We start from the raw sequence: 10,916 nt of genomic DNA on the forward strand, positions 1-10,916 counted from the left end.
GACATTCAGAAGCCAAGTTATAAGCCCTCAAAGGTGTAACTGGACTACTTCTTTAAAGTGACACCAGGCCCGGTGACCTTTGGGACATGGTTTGACCCCCTATAGGAATGTGCGATCATCATGAAACGTTCAGATCACTTACAACTCAATAGATTCTACCTTCTTGTAACGTTTCAGCCTGATTGGACCTTGTTTTCACACAAATGGACCCAGAATGATGTGAAATTGTGCTTCGTGCAACATAATTCTGGGTGCCATTTACAAACCATAAGTGCTAATGACTCCATTCCTTTTTGTGGTTGTAGGGGCTGTTGATTGGAGTACATTAAAACAAACCTGATCTCTCTAGGACATTCAGAAGCCAAGTTATAAGCCCACAAATGTGTAACAGGACTACTTCTTTAAATTCACACCAGATCCAGTGACCTTTGGGACATGGTTTGACCCCCTTAGGAAAGTGCTATCATCATGAACCGTTCAGATCACTTACAACTCAATAGATTTTACCTTCCTGTAACGTTTCAGCCTGATTGGACCTTGTTTTCACACAAATGAACCCATAATGATGTAAAATTGTGCTTAGTGCAGCATAATTCTGGGTGCCATTTAAAAACCATAAGTGCTAATGACTCCATTCCTTTTTGAGGTTGTAGGGGATGTTTATTGGAGTACACTAAAACAAACCTTATCTCTCTAGGACATTCAGAAGCCAAGTTATAAGCCCACAAATGTGTAACTGGACTACTTCTTTAAATTGACACCAGATCCGGTGACCTTTGGGACATGGTTTGACCCCCTTAGGAAAGTGCTATCATCATGAAACGTTCGGATCACTTACAACTCAATAGATTCTACCTTCTTGTAGCGTTTCAGCCTGATTGGACCTTGTTTTCACACAAATGAACCCAGAATGATGTGAAATTGTGCTTCGTGCAACATAATTCTGGGTGCCATTTAAAAACCTTAAGTGCTTATGACTCCATTCCTTTTTGAGGTTGTAGGGGCTGTTGATTGGAGTACACTAAAACAAACCTGATCTCTCTAGGACATTCAGAAGCCAAGTTATAAGCCCTCAAAGGTGTAACTGGACTACTTCTTTAAAGTGACACCAGGCCCGGTGACCTTTGGGACATGGTTTGAACCCCTATAGGAATGTGCGATCATCATGAAACGTTGAGATCACTTACAACTCAATAGATTCTACCTTCTTGTAACGTTTCAGCCTGATTGGACCTTGTTTTCACACAAATGGACCCAGAATGATGTGAAATTGTGCTTCGTGCAACATAATTCTGGGTGCCATTTACAAACCATAAGTGCTAATGACTCCATTCCTTTTTGTGGTTGTAGGGGCTGTTGATTGGAGTACATTAAAACAAACCTGATCTCTCTAGGACATTCAGAAGCCAAGTTATAAGCCCACAAATGTGTAACAGGACTACTTCTTTAAATTCACACCAGATCCAGTGACCTTTGGGACATGGTTTGACCCCCTTAGGAAAGTGCTATCATCATGAAACGTTCAGATCACTTACAACTCAATAGATTTTACCTTCCTGTAACGTTTCAGCCTCATTGGACCTTGTTTTCACACAAATGAACCCATAATGATGTCAAATTGTGCTTAGTGCAGCATAATTCTGGGTGCCATTTAAAAACCATAAGTGCTAATGACTCCATTCCTTTTTGAGGTTGTAGGGGCTGTTGATTGGAGCACACTAAAACAAACCTGATCTCTCTAGGACATTCAGAAGCCAAGTTATAAGCCCTCAAAGGTGTAACTGGACTACTTCTTTAAAGTGACACCAGGCCCGGTGACCTTTGGGACATGGTTTGACCCCCTATAGGAATGTGCGATCATCATGAAACGTTCAGATCACTTACAACTCAATAGATTCTACCTTCTTGTAACGTTTCAGCCTGATTGGACCTTGTTTTCACACAAATGGACCCAGAATGATGTGAAATTGTGCTTCGTGCAACATAATTCTGGGTGCCATTTACAAACCATAAGTGCTAATGACTCCATTCCTTTTTGTGGTTGTAGGGGCTGTTGATTGGAGTACATTAAAACAAACCTGATCTCTCTAGGACATTCAGAAGCCAAGTTATAAGCCCACAAATGTGTAACAGGACTACTTCTTTAAATTCACACCAGATCCAGTGACCTTTGGGACATGGTTTGACCCCCTTAGGAAAGTGCTATCATCATGAACCGTTCAGATCACTTACAACTCAATAGATTTTACCTTCCTGTAACGTTTCAGCCTGATTGGACCTTGTTTTCACACAAATGAACCCATAATGATGTAAAATTGTGCTTAGTGCAGCATAATTCTGGGTGCCATTTAAAAACCATAAGTGCTAATGACTCCATTCCTTTTTGAGGTTGTAGGGGATGTTTATTGGAGTACACTAAAACAAACCTTATCTCTCTAGGACATTCAGAAGCCAAGTTATAAGCCCACAAATGTGTAACTGGACTACTTCTTTAAATTGACACCAGATCCGGTGACCTTTGGGACATGGTTTGACCCCCTTAGGAAAGTGCTATCATCATGAAACGTTCGGATCACTTACAACTCAATAGATTCTACCTTCTTGTAGCATTTCAGCCTGATTGGACCTTGTTTTCACACAAATGAACCCAGAATGATGTGAAATTGTGCTTCGTGCAACATAATTCTGGGTGCCATTTAAAAACCTTAAGTGCTTATGACTCCATTCCTTTTTGAGGTTGTAGGGGCTGTTGATTGGAGTACACTAAAACAAACCTGATCTCTCTAGGACATTCAGAAGCCAAGTTATAAGCCCTCAAAGGTGTAACTGGACTACTTCTTTAAAGTGACACCAGGCCCGGTGACCTTTGGGACATGGTTTGAACCCCTATAGGAATGTGCGATCATCATGAAACGTTGAGATCACTTACAACTCAATAGATTCTACCTTCTTGTAACGTTTCAGCCTGATTGGACCTTGTTTTCACACAAATGGACCCAGAATGATGTGAAATTGTGCTTCGTGCAACATAATTCTGGGTGCCATTTACAAACCATAAGTGCTAATGACTCCATTCCTTTTTGTGGTTGTAGGGGCTGTTGATTGGAGTACATTAAAACAAACCTGATCTCTCTAGGACATTCAGAAGCCAAGTTATAAGCCCACAAATGTGTAACAGGACTACTTCTTTAAATTCACACCAGATCCAGTGACCTTTGGGACATGGTTTGACCCCCTTAGGAAAGTGCTATCATCATGAAACGTTCAGATCACTTACAACTCAATAGATTTTACCTTCCTGTAACGTTTCAGCCTCATTGGACCTTGTTTTCACACAAATGAACCCATAATGATGTCAAATTGTGCTTAGTGCAGCATAATTCTGGGTGCCATTTAAAAACCATAAGTGCTAATGACTCCATTCCTTTTGTGGTTGTAGGGGCTGTTGATTGGAGTACATTAAAACAAACCTGATCTCTCTAGGACATTCAGAAGCCAAGTTATAAGCCCACAAATGTGTAACAGGACTACTTCTTTAAATTCACACCAGATCCAGTGACCTTTGGGACATGGTTTGACCCCCTTAGGAAAGTGCTATCATCATGAAACGTTCGGATCACTTACAACTCAATAGATTCTACCTTCTTGTAGCGTTTCAGCCTGATTGGACCTTGTTTTCACACAAATGAACCCAGAATGATGTGAAATTGTGCTTCGTGCAACATAATTCTGGGTGCCATTTAAAAACCTTAAGTGCTTATGACTCCATTCCTTTTTGAGGTTGTAGGGGCTGTTGATTGGAGTACACTAAAACAAACCTGATCTCTCTAGGACATTCAGAAGCCAAGTTATAAGCCCTCAAAGGTGTAACTGGACTACTTCTTTAAAGTGACACCAGGCCCGGTGACCTTTGGGACATGGTTTGAACCCCTATAGGAATGTGCGATCATCATGAAACGTTGAGATCACTTACAACTCAATAGATTCTACCTTCTTGTAACGTTTCAGCCTGATTGGACCTTGTTTTCACACAAATGGACCCAGAATGATGTGAAATTGTGCTTCGTGCAACATAATTCTGGGTGCCATTTACAAACCATAAGTGCTAATGACTCCATTCCTTTTTGTGGTTGTAGGGGCTGTTGATTGGAGTACATTAAAACAAACCTGATCTCTCTAGGACATTCAGAAGCCAAGTTATAAGCCCACAAATGTGTAACAGGACTACTTCTTTAAATTCACACCAGATCCAGTGACCTTTGGGACATGGTTTGACCCCCTTAGGAAAGTGCTATCATCATGAAACGTTCAGATCACTTACAACTCAATAGATTTTACCTTCCTGTAACGTTTCAGCCTCATTGGACCTTGTTTTCACACAAATGAACCCATAATGATGTCAAATTGTGCTTAGTGCAGCATAATTCTGGGTGCCATTTAAAAACCATAAGTGCTAATGACTCCATTCCTTTTTGAGGTTGTAGGGGCTGTTGATTGGAGTACACTAAAACAAACCTGATCTCTCTAGGACATTCAGAAGCCAAGTTATAAGCCCTCAAAGGTGTAACTGGACTACTTCTTTAAAGTGACACCAGGCCCGGTGACCTTTGGGACATGGTTTGACCCCCTATAGGAATGTGCGATCATCATGAAACGTTCAGATCACTTACAACTCAATAGATTCTACCTTCTTGTAACGTTTCAGCCTGATTGGACCTTGTTTTCACACAAATGGACCCAGAATGATGTGAAATTGTGCTTCGTGCAACATAATTCTGGGTGCCATTTACAAACCATAAGTGCTAATGACTCCATTCCTTTTTGTGGTTGTAGGGGCTGTTGATTGGAGTACATTAAAACAAACCTGATCTCTCTAGGACATTCAGAAGCCAAGTTATAAGCCCACAAATGTGTAACAGGACTACTTCTTTAAATTCACACCAGATCCAGTGACCTTTGGGACATGGTTTGACCCCCTTAGGAAAGTGCTATCATCATGAACCGTTCAGATCACTTACAACTCAATAGATTTTACCTTCCTGTAACGTTTCAGCCTGATTGGACCTTGTTTTCACACAAATGAACCCATAATGATGTAAAATTGTGCTTAGTGCAGCATAATTCTGGGTGCCATTTAAAAACCATAAGTGCTAATGACTCCATTCCTTTTTGAGGTTGTAGGGGATGTTTATTGGAGTACACTAAAACAAACCTTATCTCTCTAGGACATTCAGAAGCCAAGTTATAAGCCCACAAATGTGTAACTGGACTACTTCTTTAAATTGACACCAGATCCGGTGACCTTTGGGACATGGTTTGACCCCCTTAGGAAAGTGCTATCATCATGAAACGTTCGGATCACTTACAACTCAATAGATTCTACCTTCTTGTAGCGTTTCAGCCTGATTGGACCTTGTTTTCACACAAATGAACCCAGAATGATGTGAAATTGTGCTTCGTGCAACATAATTCTGGGTGCCATTTAAAAACCTTAAGTGCTTATGACTCCATTCCTTTTTGAGGTTGTAGGGGCTGTTGATTGGAGTACACTAAAACAAACCTGATCTCTCTAGGACATTCAGAAGCCAAGTTATAAGCCCTCAAAGGTGTAACTGGACTACTTCTTTAAAGTGACACCAGGCCCGGTGACCTTTGGGACATGGTTTGAACCCCTATAGGAATGTGCGATCATCATGAAACGTTGAGATCACTTACAACTCAATAGATTCTACCTTCTTGTAACGTTTCAGCCTGATTGGACCTTGTTTTCACACAAATGGACCCAGAATGATGTGAAATTGTGCTTCGTGCAACATAATTCTGGGTGCCATTTACAAACCATAAGTGCTAATGACTCCATTCCTTTTTGTGGTTGTAGGGGCTGTTGATTGGAGTACATTAAAACAAACCTGATCTCTCTAGGACATTCAGAAGCCAAGTTATAAGCCCACAAATGTGTAACAGGACTACTTCTTTAAATTCACACCAGATCCAGTGACCTTTGGGACATGGTTTGACCCCCTTAGGAAAGTGCTATCATCATGAAACGTTCAGATCACTTACAACTCAATAGATTTTACCTTCCTGTAACGTTTCAGCCTCATTGGACCTTGTTTTCACACAAATGAACCCATAATGATGTCAAATTGTGCTTAGTGCAGCATAATTCTGGGTGCCATTTAAAAACCATAAGTGCTAATGACTCCATTCCTTTTTGAGGTTGTAGGGGATGTTGATTGGAGTACACTAAAACAAACCTTATCTCTCTAGGACATTCAGAAGCCAAGTTATAAGCCCACAAATGTGTAACTGGACTACTTCTTTAAATTGACACCAGATCCGGTGACCTTTGGGACATGGTTTGACCCCCTTAGGAAAGTGCTATCATCATGAAACGTTCGGATCACTTACAACTCAATAGATTCTACCTTCTTGTAGCGTTTCAGCCTGATTGGACCTTGTTTTCACACAAATGGACCCAGAAAGATGTGAAATTGTGCTTCGTGCAACATAATTCTGGGTGCCATTTACAAACCATAAGTGCCAATGACTCCATTCCGTTTTGTGGCTGTAGGGGCTGTTGATTGGAGAACACTAAAACAAACCTAACCTCTCTAGGACATTCAGAAGCCAAGTTATAAGCCCACAAAGGTGTAACTGGACTACTTCTTTAAAGGGACACCAGGCCCGGTGACCTTTGGGACATGGTTTTACCCCCTATAGGAATGTGCGATCATCTTGAAATGTTCAGATCACTTACAACTCAATAGATTCTACCTTCTTGTAGCGTTTCAGCCTGATTGGACCTTGTTTTCACACAAATGGACCCAGAATGATGTGAAATTGTGCTTCGTGCAACATAATTCTGGGTGCCATTTACAAACCTTAAGTGCTAATGACTCCATTCCTTTTTGTGGTTGTAGGGGCTGTTGATTGGAGTACACTAAAACAAACCTGATCTCTCTAGGACATTCAGAAGCCAAGTTATAAGCCCACAAATGTGTAACTGGACTGCTTCTTTAAATTGACACCAGATCCGGTGACCTTTGGGACATGGTTTGATCCCCTTAGGAATGTGCGATCATCATGAAACGTTCAAATCACTTACAACTCAATAGATTCTACCTTCCTGTAACGTTTCAGCCTGATTGGACCTTGTTTTCACACAAATGGACCCAGAATGATGTGAACTTGTGCTTCGTGCAACATAATTCTGGGTGCCATTTACAAACCATAAGTGCTAATGACTCCATTCCTTTTTGTGGTTGTAGGGGCTGTTGATTGGAGTACACTAAAACAAACCTGATCTCTCTAGGACATTCAGAAGCCAAGTTATAAGCCCACAAATGTGTAACTGGACTACTTCTTTAAATTGACACAAGATCCAGTGACCTTTGGGACATGGTTTGACCCCCTTAGGAAAGTGCTATCATCATGAAACGTTCAGATAACTTACAACTCAATAGATTCTACCTTCCTGTAACGTTTCAGCCTGATTGGACCTTGTTTTCACACAATTGGACCCAGAATGAAGTGAAATTGTGCTTCGTGCAACATAATTCTGGGTGCCATTTACAAACCATAAGTGCTAATGACTCCATTCCTTTTTGTGGTTGTAGGGGCTGTTGATTGGAGTACACTAAAACAAACCTGACCTCTCTAGGACATTCAGAAGCCAAGTTATAAGCCCACAAAGGTGTAACTGGACTACTTCTTTAAAGAGACACCAGGCCCGGTGACCTTTGGGACATGGTTTTACCCCCTATAGGAATGTGTGATCATCTTGAAACGTTCAGATCACTTACAACTCAATAGGTTCTACCTTCTTGTAGCGTTTCAGCCTGATTGGACCTTGTTTTCACACAAATGGACCCAGACTGATGTGAAATTGTGCTTCGTGCAACATAATTCTGGGTGCCATTTACAAACCTTAAGTGCTAATGACTCCATTCCTTTTTGTGGTTGTAGGGGCTGTTGATTGGAGTACACTAAAACAATCCTGATCTCTCTAGGACATTCAGAAGCCAAGTTATAAGCCCACAAAGGTGTAACTGCACTACTTCTTTAAAGAGACACCAGGCCCGGTGACCTTTGGGACATGGTTTGACCCCCTTAGGAAAGTGCTTTCATGATGAAACGTTCAGATCACTTACAACTCAATAGATTCTACCTTCCTGTAACGTTTCAGCCTGATTGGACCTTGTTTTCACACAAATGAACCCAGAATGATGTGAAATTGTGCTTCGTGCAACATAATTCTGGGTGCCATTTACAAACCATAAGTGCCAATGACTCCATTCCTTTTTGTGGTTGTAGGGGCTGTTGATTGGAGAACACTAAAACAAACCTAACCTCTCTAGGACATTCAGAAGCCAAGTTATAAGCCCACAACTGGACTACTTCTTTAAAGTGACACCAGGCCCGGTGACCTTTGGGACATGGTTTTACCCCCTATAGGAATGTGCGATCATCATGAAACGTTCAGATCACTTACAACTCAATAGATTCTACCTTCTTGTAACGTTTCAGCCTGATTGGACCTTGTTTTCACACAAATGGACCCAGAATGATGTGAAATTGTGCTTCGTGCAACATAATTCTGGGTGCCATTTACAAACCATAAGTGCTAATGACTCCATTCCTTTTTGTGGTTGTAGGGGCTGTTGTTTGGAGTACATTAAAACAAACCTGATCTCTCTAGGACATTCAGAAGCCAAGTTATAAGCCCACAAATGTGTAACTGGACTACTTCTTTAAATTGACACCAGATCCGGTGACATTTGGGACATGGTTTGACCCCCTTAGGAAAGTGCTATCATCATGAAACGTTCAGATCACTTACAACTCAATAGATTCTACCTTTCTGTAACGTTTCAGCCTGATTGGACCTTGTTTTCACACAAATGAACCCAGAATGATGTGAAATTGTGCTTCGTGCAACATAATTCTGGGTGCCATTTAAAAACCTTAAGTGCTTATGACTCCATTCCTTTTTGAGGTTGTAGGGGCTGTTGATTGGAGTACATTAAAACAAACCTGATCTCTATAGGACATTCAGAAGCCAAGTTATAAGCCCTCAAAGGTGTAACTGGACTACTTCTTTAAAGTGACACCAGGCCCGGTGACCTTTGGGACATGGTTTGACCCCCTTAGGAATGTGCGATCATCATGAAAGGTTCAGATCACTTACAACTCAATAGATTCTACCTTCTTGTAACGTTTCAGCCTGATTGGACCTTGTTTTCACACAAATGGACCCAGAATGATGTGAAATTGTGCTTCGTGCAACATAATTCTGGGTACCATTTACAAACCATAAGTGCTAATGACTCCATTCCTTTTGTGGTTGTAGGGGCTGTTGGTTGGAGTACATTAAAACAAACCTGATCTCTCTAGGACATTCAGAAGCCAAGTTATAAGCCCACAAATGTGTAACTGGACTACTTCTTTAAATTGACACCAGATCCGGTGACATTTGGGACATGGTTTGACCCCCTTAGGAAAGTGCTATGATCATGAATCGTTCAGATCACTTACAACTCAATAGATTCTACCTTCCTGTAACGTTTCAGCCTGATTGGACCTTGTTTTCGCACAAATAAACCCAGAATGATGTGAAATTGTGCTTAGTGCAGCATAATTCTGGGTGCCATTTAAAAACCATAAGTGCTAATGACTCCATTCCTTTTTGAGGTTGTAGGGGATGTTGATTGGAGTACATTAAAACAAACCTGATCTCTCTAGGATATTCAGAAGCCAAGTTATAAGCCCACAAATGTGTAACTGGACTACTACTTTAAATTGACACCAGATCCGGTGACCTTTGGGACATGGTTTGACCCCCTTAGGAAAGTGCTATCATCATGAAACGTTCGGATCACTTACAACTCAATAGATTCTACCTTCTTGTAGCGTTTCAGCCTGATTGGACCTTGTTTTCACACAAATGGACCCAGAATGATGTGAAATTGTGCTTCGTGCAACATAATTCTGGGTGCCATTTACAAACCATAAGTGCTAATGACTCCATTCCTTTTTGTGGTTGTAGGGGCTGTTGATTGGAGTACATTAAAACAAACCTGATCTCTCTAGGACATTCAGAAGCCAAGTTATAAGCCCACAAATGTGTAACTGGACTACTTCTTTAAATCTACACCAGATCCGGTGACCTTTGGGACATGGTTTGACCCCCTTAGGAAAGTGCTATCATCATGAAACGTTCAGATCACTTACAACTCAATAGATTCTACCTTCCTGTAACGTTTCAGCCTGATTGGACCTTGTTTTCACACAAATGAACCCAGAATGATGTGAAATTGTGCTTAGTGCAGCATAATTCTGGGTGCCATTTAAAAACCATAAGTGCTAATGACTCCATTCCTTTTTGAGGTTGTAGGGGATGTTGATTGGAGTACACTAAAACAAACCTGATCTCTCTAGGATATTCAGAAGCCAAGTTATAAGCCCACAAAGGTGTAACTGGACTACTTCTTTAAATTGACACCGGATCCGGTGACCTTTGGGACATAATTTGACCACCTTAGGAAAGTGCTATCATCATGAAACGTTCAGATCACATACAACTCAATAGATTCTACCTTCTTGTAGCGTTTCAGCCTTATTGGACCTTGTTTTCACACAAATGGACCAAGAATGATGTGAAATTGTGCTTCGTGCAACATAATTCTGGGTGCCATTTACAAACCATAAGTGCTAATGACTCCATTCCTTTTTGTGGTTGTAGGGGCTGTTGATTGGAGCACATTAAAACAAACCTGATCTCTCTAGGACATTCAGAAGCCAAGTTATAAGCCCACAAATGTGTAACTGGACTACTTCTTTAAATTGACACCAGATCCGGTGACCTTTGGGACATTGTTTGACCCCCTTAGGAAAGTGCTATCATCATGAAATGT

The sequence above is a fragment of the Nothobranchius furzeri genome, chromosome 2 (genome assembly GCF_043380555.1).
Source record: "Nothobranchius furzeri strain GRZ-AD chromosome 2, NfurGRZ-RIMD1, whole genome shotgun sequence".
Taxonomy (NCBI): domain Eukaryota; kingdom Metazoa; phylum Chordata; class Actinopteri; order Cyprinodontiformes; family Nothobranchiidae; genus Nothobranchius; species Nothobranchius furzeri.